Raw genomic sequence first — 25,480 nt, 5'->3', positions numbered from 1 at the left:
GTGTACATGTTTACGTATTACATGTAATTCATGTAAATTGTCGTATAACTCGACGAGTCTATTAATCGGTATGACCATGTCTTTCTTTGATCATCAATTCCTGGGAAGTACCTGGCTAGTCGTTTGAAAACATCGTTTCAAGGCAAACAATGTCCTTAATGTTTGACGGAACTATTATATGCATGTGTATAAGTTCGATTGAGAGGAGTGACAAAGAAAAAAGAAAACCTCACGCGTTGAATCTAACGAGTATAATAATGACTGTACACGAGAGTGACAATAATTAATAATAATTATACATAGATTAATTTAGACCTATTATGTTTTATAATTTTAGAAAGGATTATATGAAATAGGAAATACCTAATGAAACGTAAAAATAATAAAATTCCGAATGATCAATGAGAAGATTCGTATTTTTTGTTCGTCATTACGCAACAGTTCAGTTTGCAGTCACATTGTCTCGTTCATTTAGCAAAAGCAAAATCGTTAAATGTCGACGGAAATTGCGCGCGGTGGGTTTCTTAGAAAAAAAAAAAAACAAAAAAAAAAAAAACAAAAAAAAAGAAGATATTCGTCGATCGATGCATCGAATTTTCTTCATTCGTCCTTGAAAATGAAAAAAAAAAAGAAAATTATGATCTTATTCGAGTATATCGTAAATTTTTGTTTTCTGATTTAAAGGAAATACGCGAACATGTTTTTCTCCAGGTTTTTTTTTCTGTTTTTTCTTTTTCTGTTTCTTTTTTCTTTTTTTTTTCTTGTTTTTTTTTTGAAAAAGAAAAAAGAAAATAGGAAAACAGCAAAAAGAAAAAGAAATAGGGAAAGAAAAACTCTGACAAATATTTACCAACTTAATCTTAGCTTAGAAAGGTTGCAAGGCAAGATTCGAGCCAGCTCGGTGGTAGGGAATCGTCCTTTGTACATTCCAGGCAAGGTTGCTATAGCGTGTACTTTCTTGAAGCAATGTAACGTTCTATGTATGCGTGAACGTGTTCGCGATAAAGCGAATGCCATCACGACGACCAGTCTCTATGGTATCGTATTTGATATAAGGCGGCGACCGAGCGAGTCTCGATTTATATTCATTTGATCGCAACTAGGTGTGTTGCCAGTTAGTTACACGGTTACCGACAAACTTCCTTTTGATTCTTTGCCTATTGAAAAATTACCTTTGAAAGAAATAATTATAAAGTTGCGAATGGTTTCTTTGGTAAAGGAGGTTAGCCACCCCTCGGTGACGTGGTCTCATCGATTTCTTTCTTCCGTATTTTCCACTCGTCGACTCGACTTAGGGTGGCGAAAGGGGAACAAAAGAGAGAGAGAGAGAGAGAGAAAGAGAGAGAGAGAGACAAACCGTATAAAAAATAGCTGACCAATGGTAAAAGTTTTTACGATAAATTTCACCCGAGTATTTTCATTGATGTGAAACGATAGGCGATCGACGATCGTAGAAATTATCAAAAGTATGACTATTTTCTTTTTTTTTTTTGTTTTCCTTTTCTTTTTGTTCTTTTCTTTTTTCATTAGCCCTGCAAACCGCAAAAGCCATTAAACTTCTCCTCGATCGTTCGTTACACAGGATCGGAACACCTGCTCTTGACATTTTCGCAACGATGTAGCATACATATATTGCGCGCGGCCGATCGTATGCTCCTGCCGTGATTATAATTCTTGGATGACACGGTCGACGATTTATACCGTAAGCGTACATTTGGGACAAGAAATGCGTGTAGTATGGTATAGTCGATATATATATATATATATATATATATATAGTATATATATAGTATATATGTATATATAGTTGATGGATAATCGATCTCTCGTTGGGTCGAGATTGCGAATAATCGAAAAATCATTTTCATCGTGGCAAGCTTGTTGAGAGAGAGTTTCGTAGCTAAAAGTTATTACGACATAAAGCTTCTTTTACAAAAGAAGCGTTAGATGAAAGAGAGAGAGAGAGAGAGAGAGAGAGAGAGAGAGAGAGAGAGAGAGAGAGAGAGAGAGAGAGCTGGTATAAAAGCAGAGCGAAGCGCAAGGTGGAGTACTTAAGAGAGAAAGAGAGTAAGCAAGAGATGGAAGAAGGAAGGAGGACAGAGAAAGAGGGGAATTCTGAAGAGAAAGAGGGAGAAGGGAGAAAGAGAGAGAGAAAGAGAGTAACGTAGAAGGCCTCGGGAGGTAAGGACGGGTGCGAGGCTGGTAATGCGTCAAGCACGTAACAAGAGCTGGCAGAAAGTTAACTGAACCATGAAGCCAAGGCTGGAGAGGGCAGCGCAATGGCGAGAGAGTTCCAAGAACATCGTGTTTCCTCCCGAGGACTCCCATACTCGACCGCCGACCGCCTTGCTGCTTTTCTTTTGCTCCTTTCTCTCTATTTCCCTCCCTTTCTCATCCTATCCTTCATATTCTTTCACTACTACTACTACTGCTGTTGCTACTACTACTACTACTATTACTAGTACTACTACTACTATTACTACTACTACTACTACTACTACTACTACTTTGCCTCCACCAACTTCGATCGACCACTGCGAGAAACCTCTCCTACGTTTTCCTTCTCTCTTTTCTATTCTCTCTTTCTCTCGCTCGCTTCCAATGATAACGTTAGCTTTGCTATTCGCCATAGTTGTTTTATTTACATTTCAAGGTCCTTAGCGGTATCTCCTGTTTCTACTGGCATTTCTTCTCTAATCCTCCCCCATGGTTAATCGTTCGATCTCTATGCATCCAACACTTTTTCCATAATATAAAATACTATTTAACATTAATTTCATATTATTAAAGGAATAAATTATCTATTAATATATTATCAATGTTTAAAAGGCGTACCATCAACGATAACGATGTGAAAGAGACATATAAGAGAGAATATAAGATCAGACGATCAGATTAAAGAAGGATGATCACTTTCGTCTCGCGAGCTTTCTTCTTCTACTTTTTTTACTTTTATCCCAGATAAATTTCATTGGCGGGGTACCATTCCTTAGGGTCAAACTTCTTCGAGAAGTCGAATGGTATTCTTTTGTAGGCCGCCATCTTTGATTCGTTCTTAGAATCGGTGAAGCAAACAGGCAGACGGTCCCTTCCACGGATAATGTTCTCTCTTCTGCGTGTTGCCATTCTTCTTCTTCTTCTTCTTCTTCTTCTTCTTCTTCTTCTTCTCCTTCCTCATCCTCAGCCCTTTCCCTTTTTTTCGCTCCCCCTCCCCTTCTTTTATTTTCTCTCCCTCCTCTTTCCCTTCGTCATTCTTTTTCTTCTCCCTCGAAACACTAACGCCGCTTTCCAATTCCCTTTACACTGGGATCCTCCATGTATTGTGCATCGCGCTTCTACGAATTTCACTTGCACGAACCATCATCCCTCTTTTCTCACTCGTTTCTCCCCTCCTTTTTATCTTCTCGTTCGTTTCAACGGACTCTACGTCAGAAACGGTAACTTCTCTGCTTATTACTTTCGCACCCCCTGTTATAGCGAGCTATGTGTTCTCTAGTTTAACAGAACGAAGAAGAATATTTGTAGAAAATTTATTTAAACACAAATATCATAGTTGATTCTAAATAATGTAAATGAAATCAGTTTCGAACGAATTGTATGTAGATAGTAATCGTATGTTAATATCAATGTAAACTCGATGAATTGATATTTCTTTTTGATAAGAAAGATTCTCTTTACGAATCGATAATCGATTCTTGTTCTTAATTACTTTATTGTTATTGATAAAGAATCAAATATAATAGACGAATTACGTATCCGTGTACATATTCAGGTACACGGTATGTATATATAATATATTTAGAGTAGATACGTTCGTTCGTAATTTTATATATAACCATAGGACATACCTACTCATATAAAATATTTTCTTCGCATACGAAAAGGGGTTAAATGAAAGCGAAGGGTGGTGCATTATGCGAGTTGGCAACTTGTGAATGCGCAAGCGTAGGTTTGAGATGATCACGTGATACATCGAACCATCGCCTGCGTAAGTAAGTACATAGTTCGACGACAACGGTTATGTGTCTGAAACGTAGTGATGTGACATACGTCGTTACGTAAGCTTACATTATTCATATCGCGCCTTTATGCTTCCTTCGTTGCACGCACGCAGTAAGTCATTCTCACGGACGTATCAACGAACAAAACGTTTTTAATCCTACTCTCCGACTATATATATATATATATATATATATATACACACATACTATATATAATATTTTAATATAATAAAGATATTACATTTGTCTGCAAATAGATGTATTAAAAGAAACATTTAATTAATTTTTCCTTTCTTATGGATGCAATATTTTTCCCCTCAAACATATCTATTCACTAATTAAATCTTTTTGAAAACGTACGGATTTGAATGTATGCATATCGGGGGTCACGTGACGATCATAAAAACATCGATATAGTATGATAATACAATCGTCGTAACTAACAGCTGTTCGAGCAAGAAGAGGAAACACGGACAGTGAGAGGGAAATAAGAGGAGAGACACAGTGTCGCGCGACTATCAACGATACGAGGAAGTAGCGTGTTTACCTTTTCATTAGTTTCATTCTTTATCTTTCCGTAAAAGAATTCTAATAAGAAATTGTTTTCTTTATTTTTAATCGATAATTAATTCTTGATAACGGGTCTCCTAACAATGAAATCCGGACATAAGATATTGCTTACGATATTATAAAAATTATCGCGTTATAAAATATTGTTAAGTATCGTAAGTATCGTCGAGATAATGATTACAGTATTTTTTTTGTTTCCTTTTTTTTTTTTTTTTTTTTTTTTTTTTTGATAACTTGTTTTTGAATTATCAATGTACATACATACGTATTTACGTACGTATTTACTTTGATTATTTTTCGTACGTTATAAATTATGAATGATATTTAACACGAACGTAATTCCATAATTCGTCGAGAAAAGTCGATGTCTATGATGTCCTTTCGATATATATTATTTGTTTTTTTTTTTTTTTTTAACTACACGATAGAGGAAAGCAAAATAATAGAAGACAAAAGTAAAAGAATAAAAAAACACCAATGAAGCAACCTTTTTTTCGTCGACCGACTGTGAGAGAACTCGACGGGAATATCCGTTAAATGCTCCCATCGATTCCAAGTACAATTAGTCGCAATCACTTGAGGTCTAGCTACTGCCACGTCGGTTCCACGAAATCCTGAGAAAATTGGTATGTACCGTGTGGCCGTGTAAGAGGAAGGAAAAAAGAGAAGGAAAGAGAGTAAAAAAAGAAGGAAAGAAGAGGAAGAAGAAGAAGAAGAAAGAACATTAGGAAGAAGGTAGTCATTGTTAGCGTGTAAGATAATGACAATTAAGAGGACAAGAAAATAATATATACCAGGTTGTATCGCGTTCTATCTTTTTATTACGTTCACAAGGTTGTTTAATTTGAATTTTTTTCTTTATCTCTATCGATTCGATTAATCTCTCGCAGTATTTACAATGATAAATCACGTAACTCGATCAATTGTTCCAATTTGATTTTATTTTCTTAACGAATTTTTTGTTACTATAAAAATTTCCGACCTTTTTCATTTTTCCTATTTTTCTTTTTTTTTTTTTTTCTCTCTTTTCGTTTTTATTAAATTTTTTATTAAACCGGTAAATAAAATCGTAGGAGAAACGATCGAGTTGCGGAACATATATTGTTTCCCCCTTTCGTACGTATTCGTAAGATTAATTTTCACGAATGTAAAATGGCATAAAGTCAAGGCTCGTAAAACATTGTAAAAAAATTTCTCTCTTGTACGTTTTCCTGTAGGAGAACGCCTACTATCGGTCAACTCGCAATTAACGTTCGAGTCGAATGTGTCACTCTTTTCTCGCGCAAATTGCGTACTACCAGCATAAGTGGCTAGCTTGAATGGAGCTTAATAGCGGTGTCGGTTTAATTCATCAAAGGTTCCGGACTTCGATGGACGGTACTCAAATATATATAATAATAATAATAATATATATATATATATATATATATGTATTATTTATTCTTTTATATTGTCTTTTGACTGGTCTAAACGGATTCTTTTTCGTTTGTTTTTCTTTTTTTCGTAGAAAAAAAAGAAAAGAAAAAAATTGTAAACAGGTAAGAAAGATCTGATTTATATAAGATATTTCGCTTGTGTGAAATTTTTCTTCTTTTTTTTTCTTTTGTTTTTATATATTTTTTTCTTTGTTTTTTTTTTTTTTGTTTCTTTTTTTTTTCGTAACCATAACAATGTATATATAAGTTTAATACGGTTGAATAATATTTGGCATGCGTACGACGAACGAGTTATCAGCCACGCATAAGAAAAACTATTTCATAGGTATTATACGTTCTATGATTTGAAACGATAATGTTAACTCATTCACGAGATAATTCAGTCATACGTGGAATTCATGAATGACCGTGCAGGACATTGTTCGTGCAACGATAATTGGCCTGACTTAATAGTTGTATATCTCCCCGTGTAAACGTGCGTCGTAGCAGTTGAGAATGTACGCGTTTCTCTAAAAATAGTGTACGTACAACATACATAGACCGGATACAATGCGGTAGTGAGTCAGGAACCTTAATCGCGATTCTCGTCACGGAGCTCTTTCGTGCGCGATGTCTCTCTCTCTCTCTCTCTCTCTCTCTCTCTCTCTCTCTCTCCCTCTCCTCTCTCTCTCTCTCTTACATTTCTTGCGTTCGATCTACGATTATAGACGATCTTAAAGGATATAGATATCTTAGAATCTTCTCTTAGAAATCATTGCCAGTTCTAATCTATGATTAGTTTGCAACGATAGATACATATATTATTTCGGCGAAATTTATTTGAGGGATTTATTGTAATTACGACGTCGTCGTATTTATTTGGGAATGTATTTAAAATTTTTTTATTACTAATTTATAATTAAAATTAAATCCACGATCAATGATTCCGTCGAAGGAGAATATATTTCAAGGGAAAAATTATATTAAAGTGTATCGATACCATTATATATTTATTATTTGTTGTATTGTCAAATCGCCTTTGATTTTCTTTTTTTTTTTTTTTTGTTTTTTTAACGTATTTAAACTTCTTATTAGTATTTAGTAATTAAAAAAGTGACCTCGATCGCGATAAATTTTAAATTGGATCTTTTAACGCGATCGAATGTATTATTTTCAACGATAGAGGATTTACGGAAGTTTAGCATTATATGGAAGTTTGTAAAACAGGTCGACGTATACATCGAAAGTAGTTAGGTCAGTTAAATTCGTCCAGATCACGCTACGTTGATCATCGTCTTCGTCATCATCGTCGTCGTTGTCGTTGTCGTAACTAAACTCGCGTGATCGAGAAGGTGCTTCTCGTTAAGGATCGTGTTGTCGTAATAAACGTTCGAATACGATAACGATGCATGCCACGCTATATCCACCTGTTGAACTTCTTACGTGATTTGATTATTTTTCTTATCCGTTCTTACAACATTTTTTTTTTTTTTTAAAGAACGCCTTTGTCCGCGAATAAATACCAATAAAGAGTTCTTCGTGTTGACAAATCGCAAAAACGCAATACTCTTTGAAGATTATTAATCGAAAGAAAAAGGAAGATCTCATCGAGAAGATTCGAGGAATCGTTCGAATCGAAGAATCTCATTCATGAATCCGGTATTGCCTTGCTGGAATACAGATCGTTCCTTGAGAAAGATCATCAATAGAAACGGTTAAGTCATTTGCGATAAGATAATCGAGTTTCTGGAATAAACGGTACTTCCAATGTCGATAATATGAGAAATTGCATCGTTTAAGCGAGCCATCTTTATTGAACTTATCGGGATAAATATATGCATACCGGGAATTTCAATTCGGTCTTTCTTCTCTTTTTTCTTCATTTTTTTTTCTCTTTTTTTTACATATATAATTTTCTTAATAGAAAATTAAACGAATTTCCCATAGAGGAAAACCAACGGGAAGAATCATTCGGTTTAATTAACGAACCAATCGGTGGAAAAGGAGAAGAGAGAGAGAGAGAGAGAGGTGCCGTTGCTCTTGCCATCCATTGTTATAATCGTATTTAACGAACGACTAGCTTAATGGATTAATGGATTTTAAGAAGATAATAGACGAGACTAGGCGACGTTTGGTAATACGATATTATCTCGATTGCGAATTAATTTATAACTGACAACGTTTCGAATAGTTTTAATTAATCGAATCGGCTTCCATTAACGACTTCTAAAGCGCGAACCTACGTATAACGAGATAAAGAAAATGTGTAAAAGAGGAAGTCGATTGGCATTCGATCGTTTATCACGTTAAAATTCTACAATGGTCGACGATCATCGATCGACACATCCATCTCTCTCTCTCTCTCTCCCTCTATCTCTATTATGAAGGGGGAAGGGGCGGAAGAGAATAATCGTGAAGGTAGTGACGGAGGAGGGAAAGCGAGAATGGCAGGCAGAGTAGAAAAGCGTTATGCGAAGCGTATAAACGGCCTGGTAGTATCCTTTTACGTCGTCTTGTCTCTCAGAACCACGCGTTGCTGGGTCAGCGTACTTGCAGTCACGTTTCTATCCGCCTTCTTCATTCATTAGCGCGAATAATATGGCCGATTCGAACGTTCACGCGCGTGCCATCTCGTACGCATGCGCGGAATATCAAGGAATTACTATTGTACATAGGAAGTGATGCTATTATTGAACTAGGATGATTTATCGATCTTTTTACGTCTTAATCGTGGAGAAAGTTTCATTCGATTACTATTGTAATATCAAATACAATGTCGAATTTAACCCACGTACGATCGATACCATTCTCTTCGTAAGACGTCAAGACAAAGGACTCTGACGAGACGATATAAAAATTTATATAATGAATTCCCACATTTATTTATGTATTTCGTTTTTTTTTCTTTTTTTTTCCTTTCTTTCTTTTTTTTTTTTTTTTTTTTTTTTTTTTTTTTTTTTTTTTTTTTTTTTAACTGTTGTCGTTTATATATTTGCAATTATACGATCTCACTTCGTCATTCGTCATTATAAGTAAAAGCGAGAACATTTCTATTGCGCTTACAATAATTGATTTATTTCAATTGATTATTTGAAAAGAATTTCTAACATCTTTGGTACATTTAAACGATTAAATGTATAAAATTATATTAGACTTCATTCATTTCAAATTATATGATACTTCACGCGTAAAGTGAGTCTGCGTGCATACGTCTACGTATCATTTCTTTGTGAAATTTCATTCGGTCGAATTAAATTGAAAACTCTTTCTACGGCGTTACGAGAATAGTTAATTAGGACTCAATCGTTCGTCGATCGATCGTAGTCGATAACCAATGAAACTTTATTACCATGTAGAGAGAACGTAATCGCCCTTTAAATCGTCGTTTCGCGATTGGATTACAATTTTCCCCGTGTAATAGCATTCACGATTATTGCCGTTACGATATTCTCTGATGTTGCGATTACTTCGAACTTCGATTTTAAAATATCGACAAATAATTATGGAAGATTCGCTTACGTATTTTTCTTCCTTTCTTTCAACTTTTCTTTTTGTTTTTTTCTTTTTCTTTTCCTTTCTCTTTTTTTCTTCTTCTTTTTTTTTTTTTTTTTTTTTTTAATCTGAAAAATCTTCTCAGGAGAATATCATTGATAAATATCTACTCGTAATCTATTTTTCAACGTAAACCATTGGAGATTCGGAGAAATCTAAAAAGAACGTCCTTGTGCGATGTCTCGCTTTGAAAGTAAATCAAAGACGCAACTTTATATTTCACATGCTTCGTTTTCACTTTCGTGCGTGTATCCTACCGATGGACGCACCGATCGTTTCTTTTTTTTTCTTTTCTTTTTTCTTTTCTTTTTTCTTTTTTCTACAATATTTATTTAGAACTAACCACGAAGGAATTTTTAATTTCGACACGTCGTCTATTACCAAAGAATTTAATGAGAAAGATAAACTCGGTAACGCGTATAGCGTAATATTAGAGAATTTCTTTTTCTTTTCATCGTAATAACAAGTAACCAAATGTTTTTATAGGATCGAAATAAACAAAACCGAAGATCGAGCACGCGCATTTTTGACCCTGACCTTTTCTTTTTTTCTATCTTTTTTTTTTGTTTTTTTTTTTTTTAATGAAAACAGAACTAAACTTAGTTGTCCGAATATACCATACATATATATATATATATGTATGAAGGAGAGGGAGAGAGAGAGAGAAAGAGAGAATAAAGTCATTCACTCTGCGTGCGTAAAAAAAAAAAAAAAGAAGAAAAGAAAAAAAAAGAAACAAAAACAAACAAAAAAGAAAAAAAAGTAAATGTTGAATCATAGTAGTATAAATGTCCGAGTGGTCGAGCTAAAGTAAAAGTACTTCCACTGCTTTAGAAGGACAGATATATCACACGCATAAGTTTCGTTATTCAACCGTGGCTCGAGTGTCGTCGATCGATTAGAAAGCATCGTTAGTTCGAACAAAAAGCGTTTCACAATCATCATCGTCATAGCCATCGCCATCATCATCATCATCATCATCATCATAATCATCACCACCACCATCATCATCACCACCATTATCATTATCATCACCATCATTACCATCATCATCATCATCATCATCATCATCATCATCGAGTAGAAACGTTTCTCCGTCATGTACCTACACCTACCATAGCTACTGTCTCTCGACATGAAGCTACAATTACGTGAAACTCAGCTGTCTGATAGCAATCCACGGATGATATTCGCTAGTGTGTCCCTTTCAATGTATGTACATACGTACATACGTATGTACCTTTCACCACTCTCCCTCTTCCTCCTCCTCCTCCTCCTCCTCGTTCTTTACCCTCTCCCTCACCCTTCCTTCTACTCCTGTCCCTCCCTCTCTCCCTGTTTTAGAAGTAACATTCACGAAGAGAGAATAAGCCATAACGACGAGGACGAATCCCGACCCCCTGGTTACGTATATATTTATACGCGCGTAGCCAGGCAGAAGTGAGTGGAGAGGCAGGCAGAACACGGAATTACCGCGGCTTGAGGATAGAAAAAGAGAGACACAGAGCGTATAGATACGTAGAGGGAAGAGAAGAGTGGAAAAGAGAAGAGTAGGAGAATAGAATAGTAGTGAAGAGAAGAGAAGAGAGGAGAAGAGAAGAGGAGAGAGAGAGAGAGAGAGAGGGGGGAGAAAGAGAGAAGAGGAGAGGACGCAGACGCAGGCCGTCTCGCTTGGTGAGGTTCCTGGCGTCAGTCAGTCGGGCCTCCCGGATCCCTCTTTGCGTTCCTGCGATGCCCATTGAGTCGAGAGTCTCTCCCTCTCCTTGCACCTCCTACTCTTTCTGACCACCACTCACACATTGCAAGTAGCAACGTGCAGCACGCACCTATGTGCGACGAGCATACTATCTTTCTCTCTCTCTCTCTCTCTCTCTCTCTCTCTCCCTTTCTGTTTCTCTCCGTATACGATCTCTTGACGACCCTCTCGCCTCGTCATCTCGCACGATCAGTTTCACGCACACGTATAAACCGATACCATCATAAACATACACATACGCATACACAAGGCGAGAACAAGGCTCCACGCTGCGACGCACACGTTGTAGCACTTTGCGGAGTCGCTTGGTCTGCGTCCAAGCAGAACCGATCTATCGACGTTTTCGTCCGATCATGAACGACGGACTAACAACATTGGTTGTTACCATGTCCTCATCCTAGAGTAGCTTCTACGTATGTATGTATATACTCCTATATCTCTCCCTATATCTTCTCTATACTCCTACTTTCTATAATTGCTGTTTCTCTGTTTGATCATTACGGTATAGTGTCTCGGCAATCCGGCATTTTCGGATTCCTAGAATTATAGTTCACGTGTCTGACTATACTACTGTTTCATGATTACGCTTATACAAGTATATATCGTTATATATCTCTATTATATATATAATAAAGCTCGATAGTTTACTCGTTAGTATATCGAAACGGATTGTTTATGATATTCCTTGGAACGATTGTATATTTCGATTTGCGATATTCGGATCTATACGATTTCGAAAATACCTCGAGATATCAATTCCGTATTCTAAATTTCTGATCATCCTCGTTTAGATTCTTTTCTTTTCTCTAGTATCCGTATTATCACGGAGAATATACTTCTTTCAATAGTTATATAGTTAATCGTTTACTAAAATTTAATTATTTCGGAAAACATAAATAAATAAATACAATAGAAAAAAGATCTACGAGAAAGGAACGGAATATAGATCGATCGATCGGTGGTACCGGCTTTTCACCGTTAAAAATAAATTATATCTTATCTACGAACGTATTATTGGTCTTTGAATTGCGAAAGCCTCGTAAGCGTGGACAAGTGCTGTGCAATAAAGCGGTTAAAGATCGCAAGGCAATGTCTACCCACGCGTAATCGTACCTCTTTTAAAGCTTTAACATCGTGTTTCTTGTTTTCTTTTTTTATCTGTTTATCTCTCTCCTCTCTCTCTCTCTCTTCCCCCCTATCTCTCTCTCTCTTTCTCTCTCTCTCTCTCTCTCTCTCTCTCTCTCTCTCTCTCTCTCTCTCTTTTCCATGAAAGAGCATCCTATAAGATCATCCCGCAAAAGAGTTTTCGTCTGACGTAACGAAACGCGTCGGCCAATGCCTTTTTCGAATCTTCCTCGACTTAAATCAGTCATTTCTCGTAGGTGGGACGACGAACACCTTCGTATTTACCTTTTGAAGAGAATTAAAATGACAGCTGACGCATCTCGCAAAATAGAATTTTATACTCGACGAAAATATCCATTTTTCGGGACGAAAAATACTTTTCACCGAATTAATATGCTCGACGATGGAATTCTTTCACTTTTTATTATTCTTTATTTTCTCTTTTTCTTTCTTCTCTCTTTTTTTTTTTCTTTTCTTTTTTCCTTTCTTTTTTCTTTCTTCTTTGAAATTTTATCTCCGAACGTCGGATTTATTCGACTAATTATTATTTCATCGGTCGATAGGATGTATAGAAGACTCCTCCCATACACGGTGATACACCTCATCCCCAGCAGAAAGTAACAGAGAGAAAAGAGACGAGAGAATGTCCGATCGATGGAGCCGATGACGATGACTGTAACGCGCACGAGTCGTGTGTTGTAAATGTCGAACGAGAGAGAGAGAGAGAGAGAGAGAGAGAGCCCGTAACGCGTGTTGCCTATCGGCAGGTGCATTCTCGTCGGACGTATTGCCTACGTACGAACAACGGGATTTCGATTTTCATCGTTTTATTCGATACGTCACATTAATTCCCATCGCTTTTTTCCTTCTTTTTTCTTTTTTTTTCCTTTTTCTTTTCATTTCTTTTTTTTCTTTTTTTTTTTTTTCTTTTTTACTCTGCGCCGAGAGAGAGAGAGAGTTTTACGAATAGAATATTGGATTTATCGAAAGAAGAAAAACGTCAGGCATTGTCGATTTACTATTACAAAAAAGAAAAAAAAAAATTCATTGTATCCTTTATTATTTATCATTAACAGAACGTATCGATTGAAAGAAAGAAAAGATATATTTCATTGTCCTCTCGCGTAAATCGATAGGAAAGAAATAGATTTAAGAAGATCGCGAGGAAGGACGTTGTTTGATTGAGGGGGAAAAAAAAAGATAAGGAAAAGAAAAAGATAAAAAGAAACAACAACAACAAGAAAACGAATAATAATAAAAATTAAGAAAAAAAAGAAAAACTCAGAATGTTGGTCGTAGAGAACAATAGCGTCGAAGGTAGTGTCAATTTTTATATGCGAAAAAAATTCTTTGCGTTTATTATTTTTATTAGCCTTTTCTTGGTTTTTTCTTTTTTTTTTCTTTTCGAATATTTACCGACCAGCAAAAAGATCGGCGATCGACTAACTTGTTTACCATCGAAAAGAAAAAGAAAATGAAAAAAGAAAAAAGGAAAGAAGGGTTTAGAAAGATCGTAAAAGGATTCAAATCGATTTTAAAGAAGTTGAAAGGGCGGATACCCTGTTTCTCCGGAAACGTTTGGGAGGAGAATTACTGGGGAAGCACGATCGCTGTCATTCGGCAACGAAGTTCTAAGAAACGAAACTACTGAAGAGATTTTACTTGGAAGAAGGAGGTCGAGTTGGGCCAAAGTTGATTCTTAAATCATACGACGAGAAACGACGAGAACGACGACAACGATGACGAAGACCATAGGGTCTCGAGTACGTCGTTCTCAAACCTCCGAACCGAGAAGGGTTTCCCTTCTCTTTCTCCACCAGTTCTTTCTCTTTCTCCTTCTTAACTCGTCTTCTTCGTCGTTCGTTCAAGCGTGTGCCGTTGACAAGGCATCAGAAATAGCAGGATAGAGCGAGAGAACCAACTAGCCGGGAGTAGTCGTCATCTCTAAAGGAAAACTTCGTCAACAAAAGGAAAAAGATATTTTATTAAGTTGTAAATATGATTGATGTTTTACTTCGAATGATAAATTAATGTTTCAGATCATGATAGTCAAGAAGAAAGAGAGAGAGAGAGAGAGAGAGAGAGAGAGAGAGAGAGAGAAAGAGAGAAAGGTAAGTTCCATCAAAAGTATAACGTCAACGCGAAGCGAAACAATAATTATGGTATGATCGTGAAAAGAATTATGGGGAAAAAAGAAAAGAAAAAAAAAAAAGAAGAATCGAAATTATAGAATAAAATGTAAGGGGGAATTGCTTTGAGAGAAATGAAGAAAGTACCAAGGTAAATGATGGATTGGAAAAGAAGGACGGAGATAGACAAAGAAAAAGAGAGAGAGAGAGAGAGAGAGAGAGAGAGTAATTTTTCTCTTGTTTCTCTCTGTCTATCTTGGATAGGCGTAGGAAGAAGGCAAAAGGCGGAGGCCGTCCTGGGGATTGGGAAAGCCCTCTCGATTCTCGGTTGTGCAAAGTTATTCTTGGGTGTCCCGGGAATCAGAAATAGAACTCTACTCTCTGCGTTTCTTGCTACCGCTTCTTCGTCCCTACCCTCCCTACCTTCTTGCTTTCCTTTTCTTCTTCATTTTCTTCTTCTTCTTCTTCTTCCTCCTCCTTCTTCTTCTTCTCGGTACAAGTCCTCCGTCTATCTTGAGTGCCGAGTGACAAACGTCGAGGAGTACCTCAGCTTCCATTCTCACCTTTATTTTCGGCCTACTCATTTTCCCTCTTCTCCATTCAAAAGTTTTTGTCCTAAGAGAATAACCGCGGTTCGGTAGAATCGTAACTTATTTGAGTTAGTTAAGAAAAGATTAGCTATTCCTTTTTCGTGACATTCGTTTCCTTTCGCATGAACGATAACAGAAAGAAAACTAGAAAGGAGTTACCACTTAAATTTCTTTTATCTCGATTAACCAATTAGGTCGAGCATAATCGTTCGGATTAATTACGAATCAAAAGGAATCGGTATCCTACATGAGTATATCTACTCATTATTCGACCAAAGGTTAAAGAAAGGAAAAACTTATTGGAAGGCATTAAATCAACCCACGTATCTCGTTGAAAATCAAAGTCTACCGCTGAGAGCCGTCATTCAAAATTCTTCCAAGTCCCTAACGGCATTCCTATCGACATACGCGCACACACATACACATGCACAGAGAGAGAGAGAGAGAGAGAGAAAGAGAGAGGGTGTGTGAGAGAGAGATACATACATACACTTTTTCTTTCTTTCATTCAGATAATCACCCGTAACGCTTTACAAACGAGCGATACACCGGTTATTTCCAAGCGCTATATATTATAAAACGTGGCAGACATTGAGAATTAACGTGTCCGTACCGCCGCGTACGTGCATTCGCCCACGCGCATTCTAATGCCAGGAGCAACCCTGCTAACGTCAGAGAAAACGAAAGAAAGAAATAAAGAAAGAAGGAAAGGGGGTATGGAAGTAGGGATATGTGTGTGTGTATATATATAATACCAAGTATTAATCAGTTGGATCCGTATCGCTTTTAACATCTTTTTAGTTATTAATTTAAATCTAATCAAAAGAAGAAAATAGCTTTGATTATTTCGAATCGGAAATATATTCGTATCTATTATCGTCGAAAGAAATTAAATACTTAACGTGAAAATCGATCTAACGATATAAAGATATATATATATATATATATAGTAAAAGTAAAATACACATTACCAATTAGTATTCTCCTATATTTGGATAGTTTCGTACAAGTTATAATAAAATCTACCGAAAAGAGAGAGAGAGAGAGAGAGAGAGAGAGAGAGAGGGAGAGAGAAAATAGATAGAGGATAGCTTTTGATGTATGTATCTAGTCTATTACATACATAGTTAGAGTATTACAAAAGACAATGAATAATGTAATAGTAACGTGTGAAGCAATTGATAGAATCGCTAGACGATAACATAAAAAATTATCTAGACTAGAGAGAGAAAAAGAGAGAAAAAAAGAAAGAGTGAGAGAGAGAGAGATAAGTTAGATAGAGATAGGAAAGTGTCAGAGGGTGAAAGAAAATTAGGGTACAGGCCAATCCCGACGGTCGTTTGTCGGTCTCTCTTACGCAAGCAACCGGCAAACAACGTGTGGCGGTCGAATAGAGCTTGGTTGAACGGAGGCAGAAGGAGAAAGGGATAAGGGAAAAGGGAAGGGAAAAGAGATAGAGGCAGGGGGCAGGTCGGCAGGCAGGTCGGCATTCAGGTGCGCGTGGGGATTCCTTGTGGCGCCGGTCGTCTGGCACGTCTCTCCGTACTCGGAGCCACAGACGGAGACGCTCGTGGACCAAGAAAGGCATAACTGTATGTATGCGTGCATTTATGTGTGGGTTTGTTGCATGCGTTGGCGGCGTTGCACGTTAGAGTTGCTCCTATCGAAGAGGCGGCGAAGAAGGTGTTGGGCGGGAGGAGTGCTTGGATGCTGAGTGACGTGCTAAAATCTTTCTCTCTCTCTCTCTCTCTCTCTCTCTCTCTTTCTCTGTCTCTGGCAAATACGTTGGCACTAACCTGTCTCTCGTGGTATGTCGATGATAGTCCCGCGCGTGTCAGGCTTCCAATCTATTTTTAAACTATTCCGTCCATTATCGGGAAGAGCTAATGGACGATCCTGACGGAAATAAATTCGAGGAACTTAACACATGCAAAATATTAATTTAATAAAACATAAGAAATATTGCAAATATTTGGAATTTATTAAAAAAATATTTTTTACGCGAACGCGTAAAAGGTGTAATATGAATAAAAAGGATGATGAAATTTGATTAAAAAGGATGAGATGACGATTGAGGAAGGAGAGGAGTTGGCGGAATGGAGGGAGATTAAGAAAAGAAGAATTCTATGCACGACGAAGAGTCGTATCTTCGAGACGTTTTACAGTCAGTATAGAAGCCGAATAACATCGACTTGGCAGCCATTTACCGATCTACAGATTCTATCTATTCTCGGAGAACGGTGTCGGAGACGAGTTCCATCGAACGTGCTAGCTTTCCCCTCGTGCGAAAGTCACCACGCACGAGAATCGATCAATCGATTTCTTCTTCTCTCTCTCCTCCCCACCCCCCTCTCTCTCCCTTTCCCTCCCTCTTTCGCTTTCTCCTCCCTCTCTCTCTCTCCTTTCTTTAACGAAAAATGAAATCGATGAAGCATCGATTTTCACGAAAATAATAATAATAATAATAATAATAATAATAATAATAATAATAATAATAATCGTTATCATCGAAGTAACATCTACATTTGTTTTAATCCTGTACGATTAATTATTTATCGTTAAAACAGACGATAGACTTTTAGTTCGATGATCATCCAACTGTTATCGACATAATATCGAAGATACTAGTAACACGGATAGACGAAAAACAAAGCGCATCGATTACAAACGATTATCCGTAGATACGTTTTAGGTGAAGTCAACGAGGCGTAAAACGTGCGTTATGCGCTCGGAACATCTCTCGATTATCGTGCTTGTAGTAAAGCCACGTTTATATTCGGGATTGCTAAGCGACTGGCGCCTGAACGGGAGCGTTTGGTTTAATCTGATGCGAGCGAATTTGCATTTCTGCCGGGCGTGCCGGTGCTCTCGTTTCGTTCCCGGTTTAAAGCCAGGCCAACCCTCTTTCCCTTCTACCATTCCACCCATCCCTTTCGATTGTCGTTGCCATTGCCGTTGCCATTTTATGGAAAACGCGCGTGACCGATCTTTATCTCTGAGCGTGCGCGAGCGATAAGCATGGACGATTAACTGTGTCGCGTTGTTCACGTTTACCCTTAGAAATTGTGTGTCGATTTGTATGTACATCTTTCTCTCTATCTATCCTATCTCTCTCTCTCTCTCTCTCTCTCTCTCTTTTTCGCGTGTGCGTGTGTGTGTGTGTGTGTACGCGCATGTATGTTTATATGTGTTCTTTTTTTTCTCTTGTAACTTAATTTTTTTTCTTTCTTTCCTTTAACTTTTTCAATCATCGATCTGATATCGACAAACGTTCATTCGTATTTAATTATATACTTATGTTAGATCGATCGTTAAGTTTTTCTTTTTCTCCTTCTTTTTTCTTTCTTGTTTTGTTTCTCTCTCTCTCTCTCTCTCTCTCTCTCTCTCTCTTTCGTCCATCAAACCGGCAATGATTTGTATCGGACGCTTGGTTAAACGAGAGGTTCTTTCATAAGATCTATAATTAATTAAACGTACAAAATGACACCCTTCATGCTTTGTAAGGAAAAACTCATTACGAAAGCGATCATTCTTAACTTATGTGACGAATGAATATATATCACTTTCATTACGTTCACGATGTTCTACATACATACTTTCGTATATAACGTCGAGAATAGTCCTCGAGGTTGTTACGTGTGCGTAAGTAAGCAACTATGTATGTATATAAGTATATATCTATGTACATACGTACATACTTCCTACATATGTTTGTCCTCTCTCTCTCTTTCTTTCTCGCGTTCGCGTGTACGTCAAAGGTAGACGTTAATGCGTAAAATGGTTTAACGTAAGCCGTTCGATATATACGTACGTATACGTAAAACTTTATGCACGTAGAAAGATATATAAAGTGACGAAGAAATTGGCATCGGTGACGCAACTTGTGTACTAATATACGCAAAGAATTATATATATATATATATATATATATATGTGTGTGTGTGTGTGTGTGTGTCTGTTTATGTATGTATGTATATTTTTATGTGTACGTGTTACACCTAAACGTAATTATGTTGTTTCTGGTATCGAAACAATTTCCCGTTGTATGACGAAAAGGAAAATGTACGAAAAATCTAAGAAAATAGAATTACAAGAGTGAATTACGAAATGAAGGAATAAATATACGAACGTGTTGACGTTCGTCATCGTCGTTAAGTGTGAAATGAAACAAGGGATTGGGTGAAGAAAGGGGGATTTGAAAAATCGCGATCACATGGAAAATAATTCTCTCTCTGTCTCTCTCTCTCTCTCACTCTCAGACGAAAAAAAAAGAATGGAAAGAGTCCAAAAAAATGAGAGAATATGAGGATCAGGCGAGTGGCAATAATGTAGCGGAGCTCCGAGTCACCAATGAGAAGAGGAAATCAAGGGAAAATCCCAAACCGCAAAGCGTCGAGGGTTAAAGCCCCCTATTACTTGCTAAAGTCGAGTTTACCGATCCCATTCGAGGTTGAAACCACTCCCGCTTCTGCAATCTACCGCGAGAATATAAGCATCTATCCAACTCCCGGAAGCGAGACAGACAGAGACAGACATAGAGAAAGAGAGAGAGAGAGAGAGAGAGAGAGAGAGAGAGATTCTCTAGTGCGCGCCTGGTGGATGCGCAATTTGCAACCTATGAACGGAACGTATGTGAACATTACCAAAGTACCCGTAGGGAGATTGGTAAATAATAAATATTAATTAACAACGAACGGAATGCTTCATCATATCTTCATTTTTCTTCTTTTTCTTTTTCTTTCGTTTATTTTTCTTTGTTCTTCTTCTTCTACTTTTTCTTCTTCTTTTTCTTTTTTTAATCAATAAGAGATAATTTTGTAGGAAACACGTCGATGATAAAAATGAACATCGTATTTGTATCGATGAAAAAATTATAACAACGAATTATTATATAAATTTGATTCATGAAAATATAACGGGGGGAGGGGAGGAGGGGAGGGGAGGATTAGGGAGGAAATATAATTGAAATTTATATTTATATTGCGATGAATGCATCTACGACATATATAAACAAAATTAAGAATAAATGTGTTTCCTGTTATTTCCCCTCGGAGAAATTCCCTAAAATTAATTACGCATATGACAGGCCTTATCAAAAGCGACCACCAGTAGCACTTTAATATAACGCGATTCAACGATGTTCTAAAAATACTCAACTGCCCTCTGTGTCTCTATTCCCTCATTTTTCTTCTCGTTGTAGTTGTCGTGGATGTCACATATTGTCTGTCGACTGTCTATTCACATTCTCCTTTTCTTTCCTACTTCGAGCTAGCTGTCGCCACACATACACATGCCAGGAATATATTATACACGTCCTTGGCTCTATGGACTTTGTAAAAGCATGAAAAATAACTAATACAAACGTCCTTTTTTTTTTTTTTTTTGTTAATAGAGAAGAAAAGAATTTATTTAACGCGTGAAATTATTTTAATTTAGATCATTACCATTCCCGATCGTTTATATTTTCGCTTTTTTTTTTTCTTTCTATTCAAGATATTAATTTATATTCTTAATAAAATAATCATTCAATCGATTGTTACCGATCCGATCGATATTGCGAAGCGTGCGTAATACAAGTAGGAAAGTGAGAGAGAAAGAGAGAGAGAGAGAGAGAGAGAGAGAGAGAGAGAGAGAGAGTGTCTAATCAAAGATAGAACTACTAGTCATCCTTAATTGCAATTGCAATAGCGTTGGTAACGTTGGCAGAGAAATGTTCGAAGCAGAGCAGAAAGAGCGAATATTCGAAGCACGAGAGAGGGAGATGAACTAGGTCAGACTTATCCGAAATAGCGATATCATGGATTATCGAGATACTCTTCCGAAGTCAAAAATAACGGGGGACTGATTTCGTTTTTCTCTTCTTTGAACTAACCCACTCGCATTTCACAATTTTCCATACCTCGGAGTTTATTTTTCGTCGATTTTCTTTCCCGATGACTTAGCACATTCTATCGGAGAATTTTTTATGATAATTAAAAGGTAAAAATTAATTTATCAATAGTGTTAAATCATTAATCACATTAAATATCATAGAACGTAATCGTGTCTCATTTTAGATCGACTTTTTTCTTTTTTTTGTTCTTTTTTTTGTTTTTTTTTTTTTTTTAAGATACCAATGATACAGAAGTTTTCTTATCAGGTCATCAACGTGGTTTCAGATAAAAAAATGATTCGCATAAGATGCAGCCTCACAGATACTGTTCGCGATACGGTACGTTAAGAGAACCGTCCGATCCGTTATCCGAAGAATCGATCGAGAAAAGATATCGCCGCGAGGCGATCTCTCGTGATCTCTCGGCAGGTGTTCAAGATTCAGACGATGCCGATAGTGTGGTGGCATCATTCGCAGAAGGTGCAGAATCTGGGCCCGCGCGTAAAAGATTAATTTAACGAGCGGCTCGTGCAGGCTCATAAACCGCGCGAGGTTAATGCCTAATTAGTTCCCCGCAGGCGGTAACCATCTCAGTATTCTCTCTCTTTCTTTCTTTTTATTTCACGTTACACCGAAGCGTATTTTTACAACGTTGTAAATCCGAATCGCGAGGCGAGGCAAGATCATCGCAGCTTGCGCTCTCAATCTCGACGATCCGCGTCCTCCTTCTTCCTTTCTTCCTTTCTTTCTCTTTTTTTTTTTTTTCTTTTTCTCTGTCTCTCTCTCTCTCTCTCTTTTTTCTTATTCCTCTTCTTCTTGTTCTTTCTTTTTCGTCTGTCAGATGGAAAGAAGAAAAGAGAAGAGTACTACTCGCCTCTGATTTCAGCCACGACACCTTGCACCTTGCACAAGAAGATCGAGGAGGGTGGCCCTCTCTCACCGGTTCACCAGGACTACTCGTCCCGTCCCTTTTGCTGCTGTTGCTGTTGCTGATGCTGCTCTCTTACCGCTGGAAGAGTTCACTGGCAGATGGCCAGCAGATGTCTACGCACGGTGGATTACTAGCTACGGAGAGCAAGTCGTCCCTGAAAAGTGACCGTCTTTTATTTAACAGACTCCCCCTTCCAGAATTCGATAATTCCTTTTTTTCTCTTCAATTTTTCTTTTTTTTTTTTTTTTGTTTTATTTTATCGACGACATTATTCTTTTCGTTTACGAACATTACGAGGCAAAGTTTACGAACGAGGAAATTCAATCGCGTAACATATATATAAAAATAATTTTGAATAACGAATGTAAATATTCAAATGATCGATAGATTATTAATGACAGAATAGATTTATTCTCTCTCGTATGATTTGGATTTTAGCGAGTAGACTCGATTACAAAGGTACACTCTCGAGAGCATCAAATTCCATAACAGATCGTACGCGACATTCCATCGAGAGAATACCACCAGTAGTCCATCGGGATCATTCGTTTGAGAAATTTATCGAAGACAGGAGGCACACACGGCGTCGTACGAACGGCCCCGCCGAGGATCGTTCGAGGTCGTACGAAATTCCATCGAAGGATTTCGAGTCCTTTGTTCGTTTTACGAGAAACCATCACCTGCTCGTTCCTTCGTTCCTTCGTTCAATCATTTCTCCTTTCCATTACTTCTTACTTGCTTTTCTCTTTTTTTCTCTCTTCTCACGTTTTCTTATTTTTCTCCTTTTTTCTGTTTTTTTTTTTTTTTCTGATAACAAATAATTTTTCTCTTCGTTTTCAAGAAAATTCACAATTTCACGTAGAGAAAAAATATTGTTTTGAAGGATAATATTCTTTGGCGATATTAAAAATGTTACCTCTCTCTCTCTCTCTCTCTCTTATTCCCTCTCTTACTCCTTAAATTAAAAATTTAAGTCGAGCCAGTGTATTTGGTCATAAACGCGGTACAAGAAACGATGTTGCCATCCTTAGTTCTCGCACTAGTACCCATTCTTCCATCTTTCTCGTCGTTATCAAGCCGAGACTCATCCCTATCGTCCTCTTTGCGCTTGCAGTTTCGCGAGTAATCTCGGGTTAGCTCACGAGAGAAGAGGAGAATCCGGAATAGCTGTCGAGGAAACTACCATGATGCGACAGCTCTTCCTAAGTTATGTGCTGAATAGCATATTATCCGTTTACGAGGGTACGCCAAAACCTTTCTCGTCGTTTTATTGAATTCTGGGAATGTGCATCGTGAAATCTACCATCCCATATCTCGGGGATCTTCGAAGTATCATCGACAAAACGTATAGTAATTTTTATTTCAAAATAATCCTTAAGATATCTTTTTTTAATTTTATGATAAAACGACTGACCCTGGGTTCTAGTGAATTTCTGAAGAAAAAAAAAAAAAAAAGAAAAGAAAAAGACAAAAGGAAAAAAGAAAATGAAAAGGGAGAAAGAAAAGAAAAAAGGAAAAATTCCTTTAATCGATCGATCGATCGATCGATCGAATAATCTTGAGATAGTAAGTAGATGATGTGGATGAAAAATACGTAGGAACTTAAGGATCAATGACGCAAAAGCTTTTATATTTTTTTCCCTCTTCCTCGGCAACGAGCCACGGATTTCTTCATCTCAATAGCCAAAACTTCATCTCAATAGTCTCCGTTTTTTCTCTATGAAACATTTTATTAACTACATTAACTGGCAAACCCTCAATGTGATCGGATATTCAATCTCTTGTCTGGGATAATAATGAAAAAAAAAAAGAAAAGAAAAAAAAATAGAACGTTAGAGTAGACGTTCGATAAAAAAGAAAAAGAAGAAAAAAAAATAAAAATAAGGTCAGAGAGAGAGAGAGAGAGAGAGAGAGAGATAGGTATGGAACGATGATCGGTCATTGACTAGGAAAATCGTTGGTGGCTTTCATTTCGCCACTCGAGAAACCGGTGTTGCCAGGCGACAGGGGCAGTAGCACCGGCAACCCTCGAAGATGTTGCTCGCAGGGTGCAAACGGAGAACGAACTTTTGACCTTTTAAGGGTGCCCCCTTGAACCTCGCTTCTATGGTTTCTATATAACGTCCGTTGTACCCGAGATCCTAAGGGTAACGTGCTGAAGTATACGCTTTAACACATATCTACATTTATATATATATATATATATATATATATATATATATATATATATATATAATATATATATATAGACTTATTCAAGTTAGTCGTACTTTACGGGGGAAAGCAAATTCCTACAGAATAGCTTCTCGATTCTTTTGTTTCCAATAAGATCAAATCATTCTCTATACATATACCTGTATCCATATGAATGCATGTATATATGTGTGTATACGTGTGTATATCGGATGCACATATATACATATAAATAAATATATATATATATATATATAGACTGAAAATTTGATTTCAAAGGACGAACGTGGTAACTTTATGACATTTCCTCGATATCGATATATCCAGGCGTTTCCATTTCCACGATATATATCTCCTGTATAGGTAATAATAAAAATGTGATTTGATATCGGTTCGGAGCCATAATATCTAGTAAGCCAACCGATGCATTATGCATATGGTAACGAAATAATTAACAAAGCGGCCGGGTCCGATGAAATTTTCGTACGTCGACCCAAACGCGATATGTTCGTCCAGTTGATTTTCGAGAGAGAAAAAGAGAGAGAGGAGTATCGATATCGTTCGATTTTCTAGCGAGATATAACACGATAACACGGGAATACCCTGCATTTTGAATTTTTTATCGTCGATCGAACGATACGTGGACTGTATTAAAATCTGAAAGATTAACACGGTTCGTTGAACGGATTCGAACGATCCTCGTTTTATTAAAATATTTTATTAGAGTTAATAAAAAAAAAAAAAAAAAAAGAAAAAAAAAAGTAAAAATAAAAATACAAGGAAACAAAAATAAAATAGAAACAAAGAAAAAAGATAAAATAAAAATGTCGAAATTTTATCGATAAAATTTATTTTCGGTACATTTTTTATTTCTTTCACTCTCAACCTTGATAATCTTACAAATTTTATTTAGTTATCCTCGCCCCTTATAACTTGAACGTTTTAGTTGATATAATATAATAGTGTAAAAAAGAAACTAAATAAAATTAATTAAACTAAAATAAAATTTTAATAAAATAAAAATTAAAATAATGAAAAAAGGACTTGAAAAAAATCTCTCTCTCTCTCTCGATAATTCTACAAATTTTATTCTTAATCTAACGATCTTTATTTTTATTTTATTTTTTATAGAACAATATTTACCACTTCCATATAACTTAGGCTTTCGTAATTAGAGAATCACGGTAATGCAAAAATACGAGTAAATGTATGAGTACGTTGAGAATAGACAACGGAGATTCGCTTTTGTATTGTTTCCTTCCAACCCTTCGAGAATTTCTTCTCCGCATGCGATTTTCTCTTCGCCATCCCTTTTTTCTCCTGCTTCCTTTTTTTACTCCAAGAGT

At 36.8% G+C, this 25,480-nt stretch overlaps 1 long non-coding RNA gene across 2 annotated transcripts in view; it reads left to right on the top strand.

The window, feature by feature from the left end:
• LOC124952420 overlaps window positions 1-24,111 on the top strand; it is a 52,756-nt gene extending 28,645 nt beyond the window's left edge. Inside the window, exons 6-7 of one of the 2 annotated variants that reach the window (XR_007101896.1) lie at window positions 21,897-22,102; window positions 23,056-23,070. This is a non-coding gene — a long non-coding RNA (uncharacterized LOC124952420). Of the gene's footprint in view, window positions 1-21,896 lie in introns of both variants that reach the window. The other variant, XR_007101894.1, reaches the window with a different exon arrangement.
• Window positions 24,112-25,480: the final 1,369 nt, after the last annotated feature.

This window comes from Vespa velutina, chromosome 10 (assembly GCF_912470025.1).
Source record: "Vespa velutina chromosome 10, iVesVel2.1, whole genome shotgun sequence".
Lineage (NCBI taxonomy): Eukaryota > Metazoa > Arthropoda > Insecta > Hymenoptera > Vespidae > Vespa > Vespa velutina.
The sequence above is the reverse complement of the archived record's forward strand: the minus strand, read 5'-3'. Positions and strand labels throughout refer to the sequence as shown.